At 39.1% G+C, this 25131-nt stretch overlaps 1 long non-coding RNA gene and 1 pseudogene across 1 annotated transcript; one reads left to right on the forward strand and one right to left on the reverse strand.

Annotated features, from left to right (window-relative positions):
• Window positions 1-10864: 10864 nt before the first annotated feature.
• LOC143681661 (small ribosomal subunit protein uS3 pseudogene) lies at window positions 10865-11636 on the reverse strand (annotated as a pseudogene).
• A 2793-nt stretch (window positions 11637-14429) lies between these two features.
• On the forward strand, window positions 14430-21205 carry LOC143687239 (uncharacterized). The gene is made up of 3 exons (XR_013177471.1): window positions 14430-15085; window positions 16101-16416; window positions 20840-21205. It is a non-coding gene; the product is annotated as an uncharacterized LOC143687239 (long non-coding RNA).
• The last annotated feature ends 3926 nt before the right edge of the window (window positions 21206-25131 follow it).

Consider the following 25131-nt stretch of genomic DNA (forward strand, 5'->3'; position numbering starts at 1 on the left):
GGCAGTTTGGCGGTTCCTCAAAAAGCTGAATATAGAATTGCCATATGACCCAGCAATACCATTGCTGGGTATCTACTCAAAGGACTTAAGAGCAAAGACACAAACGGACATTTGCACACCAATGTTTATAGCAGCATTATTTACAATTGCAAAGAGATGGAAACAGCCAAAATGTCCATCAACAGAAGAATGGCTAAACACACTGTGGTATATACATACAATGGAATATTATGCAGCTTTAAGACAGAATAAACTTATGAAGCATGTAATAACATGGATGGACCTAGAGAACATTATGCTGAGTGAGTCCATCCAAAAACTAAAGGACAAATACTGTATTGGTCCCACTGATGTGAACGGACATTCGAGAATAAACTTGGAATATGTCATTGGTAACAGAGTCCAGCAGGAGTTAGAAACAGGGTAAGATAATGGGTAATTGGAGCTGAAGGGATACAGACTGTGCAACAGGACTAGATACGAAAACTCGAAAATGGACAGCACAATAATACCTAATTGTAAACTAATCATGTTAAAACACTGATTGAAGCTGCATTTGAGCTATAGGTTTTGTTTTTTTTTTTACTATTATTATTTCTTTTCTCTATATTAACATTCTATATCTTTTTCTGTTGTGTTGCTAGTTCTTCTAAACCGATGCAAATGTACTAAGAAACGATGATCATGCATCTATGTGATGATGTTAAGAATTACTGATTGCATATGTAGAATGGTATGATTTCTAAATGTTGGGTTAATTTCTTTTTTTCCGTTAATTAATAAAAAAAATAATTAGTAATTGTGGTGTCTTGGAGCTATGTACCCCAAGAAAACATGTTATTAATCTTAATCCATTCCTGTGACTGTGAATCAATTGTAAATTGGACCTTTTGATGAGGTTGCTTCAGTTAAGGTGTGGCCCAAATGAACCAGAAAGGGTCTTCATCCTATTATTGGAGTCCTTAATAAGCAGAATGAAATTCATATACCTAGGAAGAAGGCCACAGGATGAAACCAGAAGTCAACAGAGCCCAGTGAAACCAGAATAGGCTACCATGTGTACTGCCATGTGACAGAGAAGTCAGGGATCAAGGATCACCAACAGCCAGCCCCAGGAAGCCCATCCTCTGGGAGAGAGAGCATCGCCTTGACACACCTTGATTTTGGACTTCTAACTTCAAAATATGAACCCATTGTTTAATCCATTGTTGCAAGGTATTTGTTTAGCAGCCAGAAAACTAAAACACTACTTATGTATCTTTACTTGTCATAGGTCTGTTCATCCTGTCCTCTGGTTCCTGAGTCCTTGCCTTCTACTTCATTTAGAAGATGGGGAACATGCAATGTGACCATCTCAACTTCTTTCCTCTGCTCCTTAAAATATTTCTGTATCATTACAGGACAACTCTTCCTTTGATCTTGACTTTAAGTTAGAACTGTTCTTCTATTAGAATCCCTAATGATAATGGGAAAGCTACTATCAGTCTGGGTCTTTGGGTTCTGCAACTGGCTTACCTTATCTAACATACAAGGGCAAGCTAAAATTAAGGTATATGTGGTATCCAGGATTCAGGGACAGGTGGAGACACAGACAATTGTTGGCAGGAGTTAAATAAAATTCATGCCTCAGATGAAGTGTCCTCTGTGTGGATCTATCCAATGATAATAGCCTACACCATAATACCCATCTTCCACATTGAACAAGCCAACTTTCTCAGATTCAGTTTTCAGAAAACAAAATTTATACAGTGGAAATGTAGAATGAAAAGAAAAGGTCAATAAATCATCCCTGGCATTCAAACAGATTGAGTACTCAATTTAATTCAAAATACTCTTACTGAATGCTTAATCCTTGAAAGTCAGTGCCAGGCCTATGGGAAACACAAAAATTAATAAGACACATAGGAATTTGTTACTAAACATTTTATAGACCAGTTCGATTATTGCACAAATAACTATGGCACAGGGAGAATGTAGTGCATGGCATTGGAAAGGTACAAATCAAAGAGTATGAGAATGCAGGGAAAGGAGAAGTACTTCTGGCTGGGATTATCTAAACTAGATGTTATGACTCTTATGGATTATATGGAACTGGATATAGAAAGGCATTCCAAGATGAGGGAATTGGGCAAGAAAAATGCAGGAGCAGGAAGCATTTGGCATGAGGTTTCTAGTCTAGCCAGAAATTCTAAAGCTGCAGTGAGCAATGCAGGACAATGCAACACAGAGTTATGTCCTTCAGTGGACAGGAGACCTTTCCACAGACAGGAGAAGTGGGAGGAATCTCATGCTCCCTGGCCTGTACTCCATAGAGACAGAGCCTTTAGTTGAAGAGATTGTGCTGGGGTTAGGTGGGGGGGGGGGGGGGTGAACCAGAGACAGCAGAGATAAAACACAAGCTTATTTCTTTTGGCTTTTTCATTCTAGAGAGAATGAGGGGCCAGGATTACTACCTTGAGAGAGGGAATGGGGCTTGGGAATAGCCTAGAGTTCTAGGAGACCAGATGGGACCAGAAACAAAGAGTACAGTACTCAGTTCAATCCATTACCTATACCTTTTCCTTTTCCAGCCTAAATGCCTTCACAGCTTCCCCTGCAGCAAGGCAAGGCCATACAACAGGGGATTCTGGAAGACTTTTGCTTTCCTGATAAAAATGGGCAGGCATTTCTGGCACTGTTTTTTTCCCCCTCTTTTTATTGCCTTCTGCTTGCTGTGATGTCTGAATCTAGAGCAGCTATCTTGCAACTACAAGAGAAAAGTCAAGAGAATGGCAGAGATGTCCATCCTGGTATGGTTGAGCCTTTAAATAAAAACTTCCAACTTCTTGATAAGTGAAAGAAAAAAATATGTTCATCCCATGGTTAATCTAGTTTGCTGCTACTTGCAGAAGAATTCCAACTTCTGAGTTAGCTAGGCACTGACTTCGGGATTCTGGGAACAGAGAGAAAGAAATCCTTGGTTCTCTCCTAACTCATCCATCTCCTTTCGCAGAGAAGAGCCAAAGACCCAGAACAATATGCCATCCTGTAGTAAAGGAGGTGCAGTTGGCTAGAGCTTTTATTATATCTTTTTTTTCTTAGGAACTTGAGTGTGGTAGGCAGAGTCCAGGATGATAATAAAACTCGATAATGTTTAAAGACAATGGCTGTTGTGGGAGCAAATCAATATACAATTACCTAAAGCTACTGAGTACCCAGAGGCATTGATAAATGACATTCAGGATAATGGATGAATGTTGGTCTGGCCATTAAATGACAGCAAGCAGGGATGATCCATTAACTGAAAGTTCTGTAATTATTGCCCAAATTGTATAGCTGTACAAATGCATATCACACCTTTTATTCCTCTACATCAACTTACTATATAGATAGGACAAATTTGGAACCATGTCATTTTCTTCCTAGGTTTGGTATGAACTTTGTTCTATAATAAGGTTTGAGAAATAATTTCTAAGTCTTGATCACAGATTAAGTTGCTTTTCTTTTTTTGTTGTTGTTTAAAACAGGCTTGGAGCTCTACTTAACAATGTTATAAACTTTTTTTGTCATTTCATAAAATGTTTTTTATAATGGTTTATGCCATGGATATCATTTAATCAAGTTCAAACCAAATAAGGCATATAGAAATAACCTCATTAAAAAAACCTACATAGAAAATTGCAGAATCAGATATGACAGTGAGATTCAAGTTTAATCACCTGGACCTGCACTGTCCCATACAATAGCTACTAGCCAAATGTGGTTATTTAAATATAATTTAATTAATTAAAATTAAAAAACTTTTAAACTCAGTTCCACATATGTGACTTGTACTAGTCACATTTCAAATGCTTATTAGCCACATATGGTTGACGGCTACCATTTTGGATTGTATAGATAGAGAACATTTCCATTATTGCTGAAAGTTCTTTGGGATGGTGCTGATCTAGACAACTTGTGTTTGTGAGGCTTTTCTTTCAATAAATATGCAGTGAAACATCAAAAAAGAGAAGGAAAAAAAACGCAGAAGCAGCAGCTGAAAAGGTGAGGGCTTCATGTGCTATGTAAGGAATTGAAATTTTATCCTGAAGCTGAGAAGGAGCAAATGTAATTTTAAAGAGGGAGTTGATGTGCTTTGGATTTGCATTTTAGAAAGAACATTGGGCAAACAACATGGAGAATGGGTGAAGTTGGAGGTGGATTGGAGGGTACGAAAGCAGGGAATTACTCCTCCGTGTTGGGTTTCTTTTCTTCCCTCAAAGGAAGCTTACCAGATAGTTGAATATTCTTTCTTTACCCAGCCTCTGGATTCTACAGGTACAGGTCCTGAATGAAGGGGACATGTTTGGCTACTATAGAAGCAGTCTAGACCAATAGTCAAGAGCAAAATATTTATGCCCAGAAATATCTGGATTCAAATCTTGACGACTCCTTTTCTTAGCTATTGACTTAGATTTGGTTGCTTGCCTTTCCTAAGCATTAATGTCCTCTTTTGTAGAAAGAGATTAATTATATCTACTTTATCTGGTTGTTCTAAGGATTAAATTGTGTAATGTAGGTAAAGCATTTGGCACAGAGTCTGGTCAGCACACAATACATTTTTGCCATTATTACTGTTAGGTACATATTTCCTACAAAGAGTGTTGTTGCTTTTGTTATTGTTGTTCTTGTTTGTTTTTGTTTTTTAAGATGTACCTTGTTCATCAGCAGACTGTGTGTGTGTGTGTGCACATGTATGTGTTTCTGTGTTTTCTCCAACAGACAGAAGGAATCTCCTTTAAAGATTTAAAAATCACAATCTGTTCTAGTTTGCTAGCTCCCAGAATGCAATACACCAGAGACAGATTGGCTTTCAATAAAGGGGGATTTATTTAGTTAATGTATAGTTCTTCAGAGGAAAGGCAGCTAACTTTCATCTGAGGTTCTTTCTTACATGGTAAGGCTCAGGGTAATCTCTGTTGGCCTTCTCTCCAGGCTTCTGGGTTCCAACAACTTTCCCCGGGGTGATTCCTTTCTGCATCTCCAAAAACCTGGGCTGAGCTGCGAGTGCTGAGATGAGGTATGCTGAGCTGCTTGGGCTGTGCTACATTGAGCTGTCTCATTTAAGCACCAGCCAATTAAATCAAACATCATTCGTTGCAGCAGACACACCTCCTAGCCTACTGCAGATGTAATGAGCAACAGATGAGGTTCATGTGCCATTGGCTCATGTCCGCAGCAACAGAACTAGGCAACTTCACCTGGCCAAATTGACACTTGAACCTAACTACCACACTTTCCCTCAGTATAAATTACTTTCTCTCAATATAAAAATCACTTTCCCACTCTATAAAGATGATGAGCTTCAAAGTCACAGACCAAGTGTCATCCCTGTCCAACCAATAACTTACCTGAGTCTCAGTTCCTCTTTGGCAAAGTGAGTGTAATAATACTTTGCTGTTGTTCCTTTATTTACAAATATTTATTCAGCAGCTATCACATGTCAGACACCAGGCTAGGGATTCCATTGTAAATAAATCAGACACGCTCCAGATGACAATTTAGAAAATAAAGAGACAATTATATTATCATCTGAAAAGTGCTTTGATAGACTAAAAACTGGGTATTTGGGGAGGGAAGGCATTTGATGTTGAAGTGAGGAGTTGGAGGAGGAGGGCAGGGGAGAGGTTGAAAAGTGAAGAGCAGGGACTGGGGAGTACGACAGATGGGTGGAAAGAGTGCCACAGGCAGACACAAGAGGAGGTGCAAAGGCCTGGAGGAAAAGATGGCATGGTGCCTTCAAAGACCTAAACCAAGTTCACCAGACCGGCGCACAGTGTGTGAGGGGTAGAGCTGTGAAAGAAGAGCTGGTGCTGAGAAATTGCGGAAGGAATCTGGGGAGTAGAGAGTCACGATCAGATTTGCATTTTAGAAATCTCATCTTCACTGCAGTAGGAAGAATGAATGAAGTGTAGGTGGGGAAGCCTAGAATCAAGGAACTCTGTTAGAAGCCCAGTGTAGCAATCCAAGTGAAAATATGCCAAGATTAAGTCATAATAGATAATTAATAATCATAAAAAATTTGATACCCTCCCCCCGATCCAGGCAATGTTCTAAGTGTTTAACATGGACTAATTTATATAATTTCCAATACCAAAACAACCCTAGGAGGTAGGCCCTATTATAATCTTTATTTTATAGAGAATAAATCTAAGGCACAGAGATACAATGAAACCTGCTGTTCTAGTTTGCTAGCTGCCGGAATGCAACACACCAGAGACGGATTGGCTTTTAATAAAACGGAATTTATTTTGTTGGTTCTTCAGAGGAAAGGCAGCTAACTTTCCACCGAGGTTCTTTCTTACATGGAAGGCACAAGATGGTCTCTGCTGGTCTTCTCTCCAGGCCCCTGGGTTCCAACAACTTTTCCCGGGGTGACTTCTTTCTGCATCTCCAAAGGCCTGGGCTGAGCTGCAAGTGCTGAGATGAGGAATGCTGAGCTGCTTAGCAGTGCTTCCTTGCAATCTCTCATTTAAGCACCAGCCAATTAAGTCAAACATCACTCACTGCAGCAGACACGCCTCCTAGCTGACTGCAGATGTAATTGGCAACAGATGAGGTTCACGCACCATTGGTTTATGTCCGCAGCAACAAGACTAGGTATGCTCACTTGGCCAAGTTGACAACTGAATCTAACTGACACACCTGCCCAAGGCCAAACAGCAGAGGGGTGTGAACCCAGACAATCTGGTCCAACAGACTTCAGAGATTCACTAGGAAGTGGGGAATAAGGAAGGGAGGAGCCACAGATGATATTTAGGTTTCTGATTTGCACCTGGGTAACTTTTCTTTTTTTTCCCAAATTGATTTGAAGACTTGGCAGATTTGAGGAATGATTCAGCAATGGATTATGGATTGATGTTAATTTTTCATTAGAAAACTTGCAGGCTTGCAGAAAAATCACGCATCAAATACAGGGTTCCCATATACCACCCTATTATTAACACCTTGCATTAGTGTGGTACATTTGTTACATTTGATGAAAACATATTTTTATAACTATACTATTAATTATAGTCCATATATACAACCTAAAATTTCCCATTTTAACCACATTCAGGTATATACTTCAGTCTTAGTTATGTTCACAATGCTGTGCTACCATCACCGCCATCCACTCCCAAAATGTTTCTGTTGTCCTAAATAGAGACTCTGTACATTTTAAGCATTAACTCCCTATTCCCTATCCAAATCCCATCCCCTGGTAATCTATATTCTAGATTCTGACTCTATGAATTTGCTTATTTTAATTATTACATATTAGTGAGATACTAATTTGTCCTTTTGTGTCTGGCTTATTTCACTCAACATGATGTCTTCAAGGTTCATCCATGTTGTTGCATGTATCAGGATTTCATTTTTTTTACAGTTAAGTAATATTCTGTTGTACATATATAGCAAATTTTTAATCCATTCATTGGTTGATGGACACCTGGATTGCTTCCATCTTTTACCAATTGTGAATACTACTTCTATGAACATCAGTGTGCAAATATCTGCTCAAGTCCTGCTTTCAATTCTTTTGGTTATATACCTTGAAGTGGGATTTCTGGGCCATGTAGTAATTCTTCACTTAACTTTTAAAGAGTTAAAAAATTCAAACTCTATTCCACAGCAGCTGCACCATTTTACATTCCTACCAATAACAAATGAGTGTTTCTATTTCTCTGCATCTTCTCCAACACTTGTCATTTTTCCATTTAAAAAACAAACGAAACAGCCACACAATGCCCTCGATCCTGAGGTTTACTCTTGTGAAGCTTATGCATGTAGCAGAGAAGCTTACCCTACCTATAGGTATGCCTAAGAGTTACTTCCAGAGGATCTGTTTTGTTGCTCAGATGTGGCCTCTATTTCTCTAAGCCCAACTCTGCAAGTGAAATCATTGCCCTCCCCACTATGTGGACATGACAACCAGAGGTGGAAGTCTCCCTGGCAATGTGGAAGATGATTCCCAGAGATGAATCTGCCCCTGGCACCATGGGATCAACAATTCCATCCTGACCAAAGGGGGAAAGGAAGTGTAACTAATAAAGAACCAGTGGCAGAGAGAGTTCAAATAGAGTCAAAGGCTACTCTGGAGGTTGCTCTTTTGCAAGCTTTGGTTAGAACTTGCTACCTATCATAATCTGCCAAACCCCAATAAGGACCCTTCCAGCCAATCCTAAAGGACACCTAGGGCAATATATAAGATTCCGCAAAGGTTCCATGCACTAGACTAACTTTCCAAAAACCTATATCCTCCAGATGGATCCCTGATTCAGATACATCCTGAAACCTAGTGGGACCAAACTCTCCAGAATATCAAATAGTTCCATCTCCATACCCCCTATTAGTGACAGACCCTTCCAATAGGAAAAAGTTAGAATGGCCATAGCCCAAACACCCCTAAGGAGAGGGATGAGAAGAAGAAAAATAAAAAACAAAATAAAACAGTCACACTAGTGGGTGTGAAATGATATCTCATTGTGATTTTGATTTGCATTTACCTAAAGGCTAATTATATTGAGGGTTTTTGCTTATTGGGCATTGTGCTTGTTTGAAAGGATGTGTGGACCATAGAAAAGCCATGTTTTATTCAAAATCCCATTCAGAATAATCCCTACTATGTTTGAAACTGTAATTAGATATGTAATTTAATCAAGAGTGGATGTTAAGCTGGATTAGGTGATGACATGTCTCCACCCATTTGGGGGGGGGTCTTGATAAGTTTCTGGAGGCCTATAAAAGAGGAAACATTTTGGAGAATGAAGAAGATTCAGAGAGAGCAGAGAAGAATGACAGTCACAAGAAGCGGAGAGTCTATCAACCAACACTTTGGAGATGAAGAAGGAAAATGCCTCCCAAGGAGCTTCATGAAACAGGAAGCCAGGAGAGAAAGCTAGCAAATGGTGCTGTGTTCACCATGTGCCCTTCCAGCCAAAAGAGGAACTGTGACTGTGTTCACCATGTGCCTTCTCACTTGGGAGAGAAACCCTGAACTTCATCGGCCTTCCTGAACCAAGGTATCTTTCCCTGGATGCCTTTGATTGGACATTTCTGTTGACTTGTTTTAATTGGGACATTTTCTCAGCCTTAGAACTGTAAACTAGCAACTTATTAAATTCCCCTTGTCAAAAGACATTCCATTTCGGGTATATTGCATCCCAACAGCTAGCAAACTAGAACAGCCATTTATACATTTTCTTTAGGGAAATGTCTATTCAAGACTTTTGCTCTTTTTTTCCCCCATGTGCAGGCTCTAGGAATCAAATTCAGGGCTTCGGCATGGCAGGCAAGAATTCTGCCACTGAGCTTTTGCTCATTTTTAAATTGGGTTTTTTTTTTTTTTTTTTTACTTTTAAAATACATTTTATACTTCAGTGGCACAAGTGAATTCCCTTTACCCTTCAGAGATGTTGAGGATTACATGAGAATATATGTAATGTGCGACACCTGGCACTAGTATTGCCCAAAACATAATGGCCAGTGTATTTATTTTCTACATGCAATACATGTTTCCTTTCACCAAGAAAAGTCATTCTAAAAATATCTTATTTGTACACCAATATTCATGGTATTATTCACAATATTCATAAGGTAGAAACAACCTAAGTGTCTACCAACAGATGAATGGATAAACAAAATATGGTACACACATAAATGGAATATTATTCAACCATATGTAAAAAGAAATGAAGTTCTGGTGCATGTTGCAACATGGATAGAGCCTTGTGTTGCATGAAATTAGCCAAACGCAAATGGACAATTATTATAATTCCACTTATATGAAATATCTATAACAAATTCATAGACAGAAAGTTGATTAGAGGTTACCAGGGGCCTGGAGGGAGGGGTGCAATAGGGAATTAAAATGTGCCAGTTTGCAAGGATGTATGTTCCCTAGAAAAGCCATGTTTCATCCTAATCCTATTTTGTAAAGGCAGCCGTTTCTTCTAAGATCCCTATTCAGTACTGTATGTTTGAAACTTCAATTAGATTATCTCCCTGGAGATGTGACTCAATCAAGAGTGGTTACTAAACTGGATTAGGAGGAGATGTGTCCCTACCCATTCCAGGTGGATCTTGATTAGTTTACTGGAATCCTATAAAAGATAAAACATTTCAAAGAAAAGGGGAAGTTCAGAGCAGAGAGAAGAATGAAAGAGCCACAAGAAAGCCACAACAGAGAACGCCACAGAACCACGAAGCAGAGAGTCCACCAGCCAGCAACTTTTGGAAATAAAAAAGGAGGATGCCTCCAGGGGAGCTGGACAGGAAGTTAGCAGATGACATTGTGTTTGCCATGTGCCCTTCCAGCAGGGAAAGAAACTCTAACCGCGTTCACCACGTGCCTTTCCACTTGAGAGAGAAACCCTGAACTTCATTGGCCTTCTTGAATCAAGGTATCTTTCCCTGGATGCCTTAGATTGGACATTTCTATAGACTTGCTTTAATTGGGACATTTTCATGGCCTAAAAACTGTTAACATGCAACTTATTAAATTCTTTGTTTTAAAAGCCACTCCGTTTCGGTTTATTGCATTCCGACAGCCAGCAAACTAGAACATATAATAAATATAATAATAAAATAAATATACGTGTATCCCATTTCTGATTCTATAACTCTGAACTACAGGTCAATTAATCAAGGTGCTGCTAGTAATCAGACTTTACTGTCACTAGATTAACTGCCTCAGTTATTTCCCTGGTTAGCACTGCAGACCAAGAGGGCTTTAGAGAAAGCATAGAAATATCTTAAGCCAGGCAATCCTGAGCACCAATTAAGTAAAGATGAGCCCCAATGTTCCTATGGTCAACATGACCCTCAGAGTCAAATCAGGCTTTAATAAAAATAAAAAATTTTATTAAAGGTCTTTATAAAGCAACATCCAGCCTCTAGATCCAGCCACCAAGGAAAGGTGTTTATATAGTAGGGCTGACTGAGGCATGGCAGGCAGCTCTGGCTTCCCACCCTTCTGCTCTGAGATGGGAGATGTGGACAGGATCTCATCTTTGGGTTCCACGATGCTCCCACGGTCAGGCAGGGGCTTCTTACCACTGGGGTCCCAGGGCAGCATGATCTTCACTTTGATGCCCAGCACACCCTGTCTGAATAGCACATGGCACCTGGTGGTATCAACACAGTAGTTAACAGGGTCCCACCTGTGTGTCATTAGGCCATCCATAAACTTCATGGATTTAGGCCTCTGTCCTTGAAGTTCCCCAGACACCACAACCTCACAGCCCTTGGTCCTACTCTACATGGTGAACTTCAGCACCCCAGGAAAAGCCCTTCACACAGCAAGCCCTCCTAAGAGTTCATAGTACAGAGACTTTGCTGGGGCAATGGCACAGAGACCTTCTTGTGGCCACCTTTTTAGCATAATCTCTACACTGCCCTCAGGGAAGCCAAACCTCTTCTGAACTATAGCAGTCAATTCCCAGGTCTGCCGGCCTTCCTCGCTGAGAAGATTCTGCGTCTTATTGGCCAGACTAATGATCTCTGTCCCTGTTTGAGTAATTTGAACCTCAATTCCAGAGTAGCCACGGTCAACTAGCTACTGAATGAGAAACTCATTCAGCTTTGAAGTTGCCATCAGCAACAAACTTCCTCCTTTTGGAAGTTTGTACCACCATCTTGCTGCTGCATGCTGCTGAAAGGGACACAAAGGATTTCTTTTCATATTCTGGACATCAAGCACTCATCAGACAGGTGGTTCCAAATATTTTCTCCCCTTCTGCAGGTTGTCATTTTACTTTCATGATAAAGTCTTTTAAGGCACGAAAGTCTTCAATTTTGAGGAGGTCCCATTTATCCATTATTTTCTTTTGTTGCTTGTGCTTTGGGTGTAACGTCTAAGAAACTATTTCCAACATAAGGTCCTGAAGATGCTTCCCTATATTTTCTTCTACGAGTTTGATAGCTCTGGCTCGTATATTTAGGTCTTGATCCATTCTGAGTTGATTTTGTATATGGTGTGAAGTAGAGGTCCACCTTCATTCTTTTTCAACTAGAGATACAGTTTTCCCACCACCACTTGTTGAAAGGACTGTTCTTTCCTAATTGAGTGTCTTTTCCCTCTTGTAAAAAAATCAGTTGGCCATAAATACAAGGGTTGATTTCTGAACTCTCAATTTTATTCCATTGGTCTAAATGTGTGTTTATGTGCCAGTAATGCTGTTTTGATTGCTATAGTTTTATAATAAGTTTTTAAAGCATTTTTACTGAGATATATTTACACACTATACAATTTATCCAAAATGTACAATCAATGACTCTCAGTATAATCACAGAATTGTGAATTCATCACCAAAATCAATTCATTTTCATATTCCAATAAGAAAAATGGCATGCTCCTTATATCTGCTCTTGTTGATACTTAGCTTTGATGTAGTACCTTTGTAACATTTGATGAAAGAATATTAAAATATTTGTTAACTATAGTGCATAGCTTGCATTAGATGTATTTTCCCATATACCAACCTATTATTAACACCTTGTAATAGTGATGTACATTTGTTATATGTGTACTATTAACCATGACCACCATCCACAGCAGAATTCACTGTATTACACAGTTCCATGTTTTATCCTAAACTTCCCTTTTCAACCACATTGACATAATTAATTCAGTTCCATTAATTACACTTATATTGCAATGCCACCATCACCTTTATCCATTTCAAACATTCATAGTCAAACTAATTAGAAATTGTGCACAAATTAATAATCAGCTCCCCATTCTCTACTCTCATTCTATCTTCTGGTAACCTATATTCTAGTTTCGAATTCTATGAATTTGCTTATTATAATTAGTTCACATTAGTGGGATCATACAATATTTGTCCTTTTGTGCCTGGCTTATTTCACTCAACATAATTTCCTCAAGGTTCATCCATGCTACTGTATGCATCAGGATGCATTCCTTCTTATAGCTGAATAATATTCCATTGTATGTATATACCACATTTTGTCTATTCATCTTTTGGCATTTGTGGATAATGCCATTATGAACATCAGTGTGCAAATGTCTGATCATGTCCCTGCTTTCAGTTCTTCTGGGTATATACCCAGTAGCACTATTGTCAGATAAAATGGCAATTCCATACTTAGGTTCTTGAGGAACAGTCAAACTGTCTTCCACAATAGCTGCACCATTCTATGTTCCCACCAGCAGTGGATGAATGTTTCTATTTCTCTACATCCTCTCCAACACTTGTAGTTTTCCTTTTTTAAAAAAATAGTGACCATTCGAGAGGGTGTGAAATACTATCTCATTGTGGTTTTGTCTTGTATTTCCCTAATAGCTAGTGACGTTGAGCTTTTTTTTTTTTTTTTGGACAGGCACTGAGAATCGAATCCAGGTCTCCAGCAAAGGAAGCGAGAATTCTGCCACTGAGCCACCACTGCACTGCCCAACATTTGAACATCTTTTCATGTGCTTTCTAGATATTTGTACTTCCTCTTTGGAAAAATATCTATTCAAGTCTTTCATCCATTTTTTAGTTAAGTTGTTTTTATTGTTGAGTTGAAGGATTTATTTACATATTCGATAGTAAACCCTTATTGAATATGTGGTTTTCAAATATTTTCTCCCATTGTTACTTTCTTGACAAAGTCCTTTAAAATACAAATGTTTTAATTTTGAGAAGGCCCTAGTTATCTACTTTTTCTTTCATTGCTTGTGCTTTGGGTGGAAACTAAGAAACCATGACATACCATGAGATCTTGAAGACGCTTCACTAGTTTCTTTTTTTTCCTAGAATTTTTATGCTACTGGCTCTTCTGTTTAGTTCTTTGATTGATTTTGAGATAAGTTTTGTATATGGTGTGAGATAGGGAAACACTTTCATTCTTTTCATGTGAAAATCCAATTCTCTCAGCACTGTATCCTTTCCCAGTTGAGTGGACCTAGCAGCCTTGTCAAAAATCAATTGATGGCCTCTCACCTTCCTCACCTTTGTCTTTGCGAGAGTGCCTGCATTTCCTCCTATAAATGTTCTCAATAAATTTTCTATATGCTTATTTTTTGGGCTGTGCCCATGAATCCTTTCTCATGGCATGGCCAAGAACATGTTTTGGTGAGCAGCCAGGAGACACTGCCCTCTGATCAGCTGGACTAGTGAATACCGGGAGGCTTGATTTTGTGCTTCCCCTTTTTCTTTTCGCTTAGCTCATTACTATTCTCTCCTATGTCCTCATGCAAACTCTGTGTCCTCCCAAAAGAGTAGAATCACTTTCACTGTTCTCTTTAGGATTCTAGGGGTTCTGATCCAGCTCCCGTAGGACATAAATTCAATTCACTGTGAGCCTCTGTCTATGCTAGTAGGCTCAGGATGACGGGTGTTACTGCCCTTTGTGACTTGACTGGGGGCTTCTCTCCATGTCAAGCAAGAATCCAGTGGGAGCCAAATCAAGTTGCCATTCCTCCCTCTCTCTCCCTCTTTCTCTCTCTCTCCTTAGCTCTCTGAGACTCCCCTACATTCCTCCCCTCTGAGGACCTAGACCCTTCTTTCTGCTAACCCTATTCCTCTTTTCACCTCCAGAGAGGTCCCCTCTCCTGCCTCCATAAAAATCTCCCTCTTTCTCCTCTGTCTGGCTTTCAATGCCTTCTAAACCATTCCATGTGTTGTAACACAAAATTCTGGGCTAAGGATTATTATACCAAACAAGGTGTTGTCTTTAACATTCTAGGGAGTCACCTCTGGTTTAGACTACAATACCTCCATACCTAGACTCCTCTAATTGCCTGAAAAGCATACTAAGTCACGTTATTAAAGGAGCTGGATTTCCTTGCTTCATGTTCCTTCCCTCTAGCCCTATCCTTGCAATACTCAGGGAGATTCCTTCCCTAGAGTTTCTTTGTTTGTGGCAAATTCTTTCCATTCTCTTAGTCAGGCAGTAAGTTAAAAGCACAAACACTTCTAGGAAGATGAGTGAGTTGGCTCTGCATTGTTGGGATGGTACCAGGCCATCTGTCTCCTGAATCTTCAAGGACCCCAGCGATGCCTGGGGATACGGAGCCTGATCCCATGGCACCAAGGGATCACCATGGCAGGCCGGTGACATGGGACACCAGGCACAGGTACTGAAATCATTTTTTTTTCCTCTCTTCTTTAGAAATGGGTGATGCTTCCAGTATTCTGGTGACAGCCCATTGGTCTGCCTACTATGAAATTAAGATCATTTTCCCACCACAGAGCTAAAAGCATTATTCCTTGGCCACAGTATCACCTGGAAGACAGCCAGTGTTAGTCCATGAATGGAACAGAGAGTTATAACCCTGTCTTACAGTTAAATCTCTTTTGTAAAAGGGGGGGGGGGGAGTTGCAAGAAATTCCTTACATACAGCTTTTATATCAAGACAAACCCATGAACGGTTCTTGCAAATTATATCATACCCAAGAGGACTATCAAAACTTCTTTATAACTCTTCTTTGTGGAAGGAGGCCAATATTTTAAATAACCTTTTTTTTTTTTTTGCATGGTCAGGCACCAGGAAGCGAAATTAACCATTTTTTAAATAGCCCCCTTCCCAGAATCCTCATTTAGTCTCTATTAAAACCCATTGTGGCTGAATATAAAGGCTATTTATATTACAATACCATCCTCCAGTCTGAAAAAGACTGGGAAATTAGTCAGAAATTCCCTAGGCTCAGATATTTGTAGCTCTCTCTCAAGACAAGGATCTAAGAAAAAAAAAAACTTGTCACTTGTGTTATGCCCACGTCTCAAATTACCAAGCTGGTTAATTGTAATAAACTAAGGGAAATCATGCAAAAGAAAGAGGAAAACCCAGCTCTGTCCCAGGAGAAGCTAGTAGAATCCTTAAAAAGTTACTAATGTAAGCCCAGATTCCCGGAATCTCAAATCTTGCTAGGTACCCATTTCATCAGCCAGTCTACCCCTGACATTTGAAGAAAGCTATAAAAGCTCTCCATGGACCCAAAAACTCCCACTGACTTATTAAAAACTGCCTTTTCTGTCTTTAACAATCCAAACAAGACCACAGAGGAGAAAAAAGTAGAGAGGTAAGCAAAAGATCAGAGAGCAGCCCCAGCTTATTGCAGTCATTGTTAACAGCACTCTGTCCTTTCAAGGTCACCCAAATTGTGGCTCCAAGCCTCAAGAGCCTTGCTTCATTTGTGAGTCAGAGAGCCACTGGCAAAAAGAGTGCCAGAAACCTTGAGACAACCCTCAACTTCAGGACCCATGGGGGCCTTGCTCTAGGTGCCACCAACATGGACCTCAGGCCCAGGGATTGCACTGTCTCCCAAAGGAGTGGGGGAAGGATAGCACCTCGAGCCCTGCTCATACCAAGTAAAGAAGACTGAGGGTGTCTGAGGCCATGTATGGCTTTGCTGACTGCACATCTGACCAACTTAGAGGAGCCCTAAGTGACACCCCATATGACAGGTAAGATTATTTCTTAACTAACACTCAAGTAACTTTACCCTACACTGCCACTCTAGGCCAAACTCCACTCAAGCTTGCTTAATTATGAGAGTAGATGGTAAAGCCAAAACTAAAACCTTCACTATCACTCTCTTTTGTAAGCTCAAAGACATTTTGGTGTCCCATCAATTTATCATTGTCCTGAATGCCCCACCCCCCTTCTAGGAAGGGATCTTCACTCCTTGGGGGCCACCTTAAGACTTGTAAACCTGGCTATTGTTTACCCCCTTGTTTGCCCTGAGGCCCCTACTATATTGAGGCCTCTTAGGACCCCCACAAAAAATCCTTAAGCAAATAAACTTGTCTATACAGAATAAAGGTATCCCAGGGCAAACCTATTGAGAAGCTCTGTCTGCATTCAAATGTTCAGTCCTAAATCTTTAAAGACACATTCTTTGTATCCTTCTTCACCCTAAAGCTCAATACCTGTTTTTTTGTTGTTGTTTTTTGTTTTTTTCCTCCTTTTTCGGCATGTGCAGGCCCCAGGCATGGAACTGGGGCTCCCACATGGCAGGCAAGAATTGTAACACTGAGCTTTCCTTACATCACCCCTATTTGCTTTTAAATAACAAAAACTTAAGGATAAAATTCCTACCCTGCTCACTTGGATAGTGCTGCTTCAAGAGTTTCAAAATGATCCCTTTATCTTTAAAAATGCCTTAGCAGTAAACCTTGCTGAACTCCGACTGCCATACAGCACTATCTTGCAGACTGTTCACTTTGCATGTTAGTCAGGGTTCTCTAGAGAAACAGAACCAGCAGGAGAGACCTGTAAATATGAGACTTATAAAGGTGTCTCATGCAACCATGGGAATAGAAGAGTCCAATATCCATAGGGCAGCCTGTGAAGTTGGCAGCTCCTCCTTCATTGGAGGATCTGGATGAAGTCCACAGGAGAGGCTCAATGCCTGGAAAAGCAGTGAAAAAGTCTCTCTTCTTCCTTAAAAGCCTTCAGCTGATTTGGATGATCTCATTGCAGCAGATATCCCTTAGTTATACATAATCAGCCACAGATGCAATCAACTGACTGATGATTTACTACACCAGCCTTCCAGTTTATCAACCAGCCATGAAATATCTTTGCAGTAATGATCAGGCCAGTGCTTGCCTGACCAGATGACTGGGCATAATCACTTGGCCAAATTGACAACAGAACCTAACCATCACACTTTGTAAAGTAAAATATTCCTAATAGGGAAGTAAATTTTGTTTGTTGTAGTCATTGCTAACTGAATGGATATGGAAAACTGCAGAAAGTTAAGAAAATGAAATTTGTAGTCAATTGCTAACTGCAAGCCCTAGATGGATGTGGAAAGTTTTAAAAAAGTAAATTTTGTTTATAATCAGTGCTGACTATAAGAAGTTATAAAGAGTTTATAAAAATGAATTCTGTCTTAGTCAATGCTGCTTTGTTAAACTGCACTTAATGAAAACTCATAAACTTTTTCTTAGTCATCTGTTCTAGTTTGCTAGCTGCTGGAATGCAACACACCAGAGATGGATTGGCTTTTAATAAAAGGAGATTTATTCTGTTAGTTCTTCAGAGGAAAGGCAGCTAACTTTCATCTGAAGTTCTTTCTTACATGGGAAGGCTCAGGGTAATCTCTGCTGGCCTTCTCTCCAGGCCTCTGGGTTCCAACAACTTTCCCCAGGGTGATTCCTTTCTGCATCTCCAAAGGCCTGGACTGAGCTGCGAGTGCTGAGATGAGCTACGCTGAGCTGCTTGGGCTGTGCTAAGTTACACTCTCTCATTTAAGCACCAGCCAATTAAGTCAAAGGTCATTCATTGCAGCAGGCATGCCTCCTAGCCGACTGCAGATGTAATCAGCAACAGATGAGGTTCAGGTACCATTGGCTCACGTCCACAGCAACAGAACTAGGTGCCTTCACCTGGCCAAGTTGACAACTGAATCTAACTACCACATGTCCACCCCTTGTCAACTTGGCAACTACACACATCACCTTAAACAATATTAAGGTGAAAAAAAAAATTCTCTTCTGGCTGTGAACCTGTGAATCTCAAAACAAGTTGTCCAGTGCCAACATGCAAAGGAGGACAGTCAGAGAATCCATAGGGAGAAACTGGAAGGAAAACCTGGAGGGCAAACTTCATTGGATTTCAAAGTCTGAATGTCATTTATCCTTCAGCTTTAGAAAGTGGCAACCCCACCCTTTCCAAGGGCCTATGCAGTGGCCCACCTCTTTCCAAATCAACCTTGGGGAACATTGAGGAGACCACCTTTTTATCAGCTCCACTCTCTCCAGGCATCAGCGCCGCCCCTGGGCTCTCTGCCATTTCCAGGGCACACGTTCAGCCCCTCCATGTGGTGGCAGTCAGGCTCTCCCCAGTCCCCCAAGGAGTATGCTGTATTTTCTCCAAGACCAGAGGCTGTACAACTCTTCCACTGCAATGAGGTGGGAAACTCATTCTTGCCCTTCAGGGTAAACTTACCCTCTCCATGTATATGGGTGGGTCCACTCTCCTGAACGAGGTTTCTTGGCTTCAGACCCAAGCCTCCATGGTTCTCACTTTGCAAATTCCAATTTGTCCCTTTGTGCCCCCCTTTGTCCAGACTGGCAGTAGTTCTGTTTACACCAGCAGTCTCTTCAAGCACTCCAGGACTTCTCCATCATTCTCTTCACAGTTCCTCCAAAATCTTCCCCTTAGCCGTCCAAAAAACCATTCCAACATATCTGGTATTTACAAACTGCAGCAGCACCCCACTCTCGGTACCAAATCTGTTCTAGTTTGCTAGCTGCCAGAATGCAACACACCAGAGATGGATTGGCTTTTAATAAAAGGGGATTTATTTTGTTAGTTCTTCAGAGGAAAGGCAGCTAACTTTCATATGAGGTTCTTTCTTATGTGTGAAGGCTCAGGGTAATCTCTGCTGGCCTTCTCTTCAGGCCTCTGGGTTCCAACAATTTTCCCCAGGGTGATTCCTTTATGCATCTCCAAAGGCCTGGGCTGAGCTGCGAGTGCTGAGATGAGGTATGCCGAACTGCTTGGGCTGTGCTAAGTTGCACCCTGTCATTTAAGCACCAGCCAATTAAGTCAAAGGTCATTCATTGCAGCAGGCATGCCTCCTAGCCGACTGCAGATGTAATCAGCAACAGATGAGGTTCACATACCATTGGCTCATGTCCACAGCAACAGAACTAGGTGCCTTAACCTGGCCAAGCTGACAACTGAATCTAACTACCACACCATCTAAGTACTCAATCTAGAAAACAAATTTTATATCATATTCAATATAATATCCTTGTTCAGAAGATGCCTGTGCTCACCCAAAGGAAAGCTGTTACAAAGAATTTGTTCTCTTTGTAAAAGTAATGTGCAAAATTATAAAACATTGTAAAAAGTAATGTGCAAAAATAGTTCAATACATCACATAAAAAGTGTTTAAGAAGTATTACAATAATTAAAAGAAATTTTCTATCCTTTCATTAGCTAAATTTACATGGGTGAAATATTGGTATATTTAAAAATTGTTTGAAATTCCTAAAAACTCAACAGTGTTCTATCCTAATACTAATCTGTATAACCAAATTCACTTGTCAGTTATACTACTTTGCTCTAAACCTTTTTTAAAAAATACAGATGGTCAGCTATAAGTCAGAACTTCATTTTCAACAATAACAAAAACTTTAAAAGAGAAATAAGGCAATTATACAAACTATGTTCTACATGTTAATTAACCTAACCTTAATAAGTGTCTGAAGGTAAAACAGGATAAAACTTCTGCTGTAATTTGTCAAATATTTTTATTTCTAAAAGTAGCTTCATTAATCAAGAAACAAAGAAAGCAAAATATGTGAAGTCAGCCTAACTGGAGTGAAGCCAAAGCCCTGCCTCCAGAGACTGTAGCTCAAAAAGCAAAATTAATTGTCCCCACCTGAGTGCTAAAACTAGGAAAAGGAAAAAGTCTATGCCTTCCTAGCCCTGCATACTTATGCAGCAGTGTTGAATGACAAAGCTTTCTCTCAATTAAACCACCACCAAAGAATACTCAATCTCTTAAATGCTATGCTCTTACCAACAGAAAAATAATGGTAATTCATTGCTCTGGCCATCAGAGAAATAATATTAGCATTTCTTGAGGCAAACTAGCCAACACACCAGCCAAAGCTGCAGCCCAATCAATTGAGCCCATTCTAAGCTTCATTCCTGTATCCCTTAACTTGGCACATGCATCCTCTTATTCCCTAGTTGAGTGAAAACAAACTCCCCAGCTAAGATTCACTCTTAGGCCTGAAAAATGATTATTTATTTCCTCTTCCCCAGTCTCTTGGCTAATGCATCCACTAGGCCTGCTTACTTCTATCTTTTGCTATTGATTGGCCCTTGTATTTTTAAACTTCTCACCAAGTTTATTTCTTCCAGACCAGAAGCATTTCACACCGAAGCAATGCTGATGCGAAAATTTTTCAGCCATTCCAACTACCCCTCTGGACTCCTCCCCTCTCAACTTAAATGAGATAGCCAGAAAGTTCTATACCCTCTCGGGCAGGACTTATAGTTCCTGACAAGCCAGAAGCAATCGACCCATCTTGAGCCAAATGAACCCCACCTGAGTCATCCACGGAGCAGGGTGGAGACAAATGACCACTACCAGAGTGAGTCATCTACAGAAAAGGATGAAACCAACCAACCCACCCAAATACACTATCTACCACCAGGCACCATTCTGGAGATGAAGAGAAGGGAGGTAAAGAGAAAGCCCTGAATAACTAAGGGGGAGAGGGAATAGATAAAGCTAATCTATAAAAGCAAATGGTCCCATATTGCCTATTGCCTCTCACCTTTGTCACCTCTGTCTTTGTGAGAGTGCCCACCTGTCCTCTTTCATGTGTCCTTACTAAATTTTCTGTCCGCTTAAAAAAAATTAATTGGTCATAGATTCAAGGGTCTATTTCTGAACTCTCAATTTGATTCCATCGGTCAATGTATCTATCTTTATGCCAGTACCATGCTGTTTTAATCACTGTAGATTTGTAATATGCTTTCAAGTCAGGAAGTGTGATTGCACCAACTTCACCCTTCTTTTTGGATGCCAAAGATATTTTTGGCTATTCGGGGCCCCTCGCCTTTCCAAATAAATTTGATAATTGGCCTTCCCATTTCTGTAAAGTAGGCTGTTGGAATTTTGATTGGGATTGCATTGAATATGTAAATCACTTTGGGTAGACTTGACATCTTAATGATATTTAGTCTTCTAATCCATGAACACAGAATGTCTTTCCAATTATTTAGGCCTTCTTTGATTTCTTTTAGCATGCTTTGTGTACAGGTTCTTACTTTGTTGGTTAAATTTACTTCTAGATATTTGATTATTTTGGTTGCTTTTATAAATGGAATTTTTTCTTGATTTCCTCCTCAAATAGTTCATTACTGGTATGTAGAAACAATACTGATTTTTGAGTATTGATCGTGTATCTTCCACTTAGCTGAACTCATTTATTAGCTCTATATTTGGGGGGATTTTCTATAGATAGGATCATGTCATCTGCAAATAGTGAAGGTTTTACTTCTCCTTTTCCAATTTGGATAACTTTGATTTCTTTTTCTTCCCTAATTGCTCTAGTACAATGTTGAATAAAAGTATTGACATTGGGAATCCTTGTCTTGTTCTAGATCTTAAAGGAAAAGCTTTCAATCTTTCCCCAATTGAGTATGATGTTAGCTATGGATTTTCCAAATAGGTTTTTTTTATCATGTTGAGGAAATTTTCTTCTATTACTATCTTTCAAATTGTTTTTATCAAGAAAGGAGGCTGGAGTTTGTCAAATGCCTTTTCTCTGTCAATCAAGGCAATTGTGTTTTTCCTCTTTGATTTGTTAATGTGGTATACCACATTAATTGATTTTCTTGTGTTGAGCCACCCTTGCATATCTAAGATAAAACCCACTTGATCATGGTGTATAATTATTCTAATGTGCTGTTGGATTCAATTTACAAGTATTCTTGTAAATTGAGGATTTTTTAAATCTTTATTCCTTAGAGAAATGGCCTATAATTTTCTTTTCTTGAAGTATCTATATCTGGTTTTGGTGATGTTGGCTTCATAGAATGAATTAGTTAGTGTTCCCTCCTCTTCAATATTTTGGAAGAGCTTGAGCAGTATTGGAATTAATTCTTGGAATGATTGGTAGAATTCACCTGTGAAACCATTAGTCCAGAGTTTTTCTTTGTTGGGAGGTTTTTTAAATGACTGATTCTATCTCTTTCTTTCTAATATGCCTGTGAAAACCTTCAATTTCTTCTAGAGTCAGTGAAGGTTGTTTGTGTGTTTCTAGGAATTTGTCTATTTCATCTAAGTTGTTTAATTTGTTGGCATATAGTTGTTCACAGTATCCACTTATGATCCTTTTATTTCAGTGGGATCAGTAGTTAATGTCCTCCCCATCATTTCTCATTTATATCTGCATCTGTGCTCTTCTTTTCCTTTTTCAGTCTAGCTAAGGGTCTGTCAATTTTATTGATCTACTCAAAGAACCAGTTTTTGTTTTTGCTAATTCTATTAGTTTTTTTAAATTTTCAATTTCATTTGTTTCTGTTCTAATTTTATCACTTTCCTTCTGATTGCTTTAGGATTAGTTTGCTGTTCTTTTTCTGATTCCTCCAGATGTGCAGTCAAGTTTTTTATTTTAACCTTTTCTTCTTTGTAAATATAGGCTTTTATGGCTTAAAGTTTCCTTCTCAGCCTTGCCTTTGCTGTATCTCATCAGTTTTGATATATTGTGTTTGCATTTCCATTCGTATCAAAATATTGCAATTTCTTCTTTGATCTACTGATTGTTTAAGACTATGTTGTTTATCTTCCATATATCTGTAGTTTTCCATTTCTCTGTCTTTTACTGATTTCCATCTTCATTCCATTGTGTTCAGAGAACGTGCTTTGTATAATTTCAATCTTTCAAAATTTATTGAAACAGGACCCAACATGTCTATCCTGGAGAATGATCCATGATCTCTTGAGAAGAATGTATGTCCTGTTGTTTTGGGTGCAATGTTCTGTATATCTCAGTTAGATCTAGTTCATTTATCATATTATTCAAGTTTTCTATTTCCTTACTGATTCTCAGTGTAGATGTTCTATCTGTAGATGAGAGTGGGGCATTGAAATCTCCAACTTTTATTGTATAGAAATCTATTTCTCCCTTCAGTTTTGCCAGTGCTTGCCTCAAGTATTTTTGGGCACTGTGATTAAGTTCATTAATATTTGATTGTTACTTCTTGGTGGATTGTCCCTTTTATATCGATCCTTCATCTCTTTTAAAAGAGATTTGCATTCAAAAAAGCTTTGCATTCAAAGTCTATTTTGTCTGATGTTAGTATTGCTACCACAGCTCTGTTTTGGTTACTATTTACATGGAATATATTTCTCCAACCTATCATTTTCAAACTATTTGTACCCTTGGGTCTAAGGTGAGTGAGTCTCTTATAAACAGTATATTGATGGATCTTATGCTTTTATCCATTCTGGCTATTGTCTTTATATTGGGTGTGTAATCTATAAACATTCACAGTTATTACTGTAAAGGCAGTATTTAACTTCAACCATTTTATCTTTTGGTTTTTATATGTCATATCTTATTTTTATCTTTCTTTTTACCTCTTAGTTAATCTTACCAATAATCTTCATTCCTACACTCATCTGTCTTTGCCTTTTAATCTGCAGGTTCCCCCTAGTATTTCTTATAGGATAGATCTTTTATTGATGAATTCTCTGTTTCTGTTTATCTGTGAATATTTTTAACTGTCCCTCATTTTTGAAGGACAGTTTTACTAGATAAAGAATTCTTGACTGGCAGTTTTCCTCTTTCAGAACCTTAAATATATCATATCACTGCCTTCTCACCTCCATGTTTTCTAATGGGAAATAGGAACTCAATCTTATTGTTTTTCCTTGTATGTGATGAATTACTTTTCTCTTGCTGCTTTCAGGATTCTGTCTTTAACTTTGGCATTTAACATTCTGATTACTATGTTATCAGAGTTGGTCTCAGGATTTATTCTGCTTTGAATATGTTGCACTTCTTGGATATGTGTATTTATTTCTTTCATAAAAGTTGGGAAATTTTTGGCTATTATTTCCTTAAATATTTTTTCTGCCCCCTTTCCCTTCTCTTCTCCTTCTGGGACACCCTTGACACATATATTTCAGTGCTCATGCTGTCGTTCAATTCCCTGATACTCTGCTCCATTTTTTCCCCAGTCTTTTCTCTATCTGTTCCTCTGTCTGTATGATTGCTAATGTCCTATCTTCTAATTTGTTGATTCTTTCTTCTGCCTGTTCAAATCTGCCAGTGTGTTTTTAATCTCTTCTATTGTGCCTTTCGTTCCCATAAGTTCTGTTATGCTTCTTTTCATATTTTCAAACTCTTCTTTATGCTCACCCAGTGACTTCTTAATATCCTTGATCTCTTTAGATGATTTCCTTCATCTCCTTGAATTGATTTAGGAGATTTGCTTGAACATCTTTGATTAGTTGTTCCAAATTCTGTATCTGCTCTGAATTTTAAATTTGTTCTTTTGACTGGGATAAAGCTTCCTGTTTCTTAGTATGGCTCATAATTTTCTGCTGATATTTAGGTATCTGATTATCTTTATAAGTTTAGTCTGAAGGTCAGTTTCTCTCTCTTGTCTGGGGTTTTGTTGTTGATTGTCTTTGC

The sequence above is a fragment of the Tamandua tetradactyla genome, chromosome 1 (genome assembly GCF_023851605.1).
Source record: "Tamandua tetradactyla isolate mTamTet1 chromosome 1, mTamTet1.pri, whole genome shotgun sequence".
Lineage (NCBI taxonomy): Eukaryota > Metazoa > Chordata > Mammalia > Pilosa > Myrmecophagidae > Tamandua > Tamandua tetradactyla.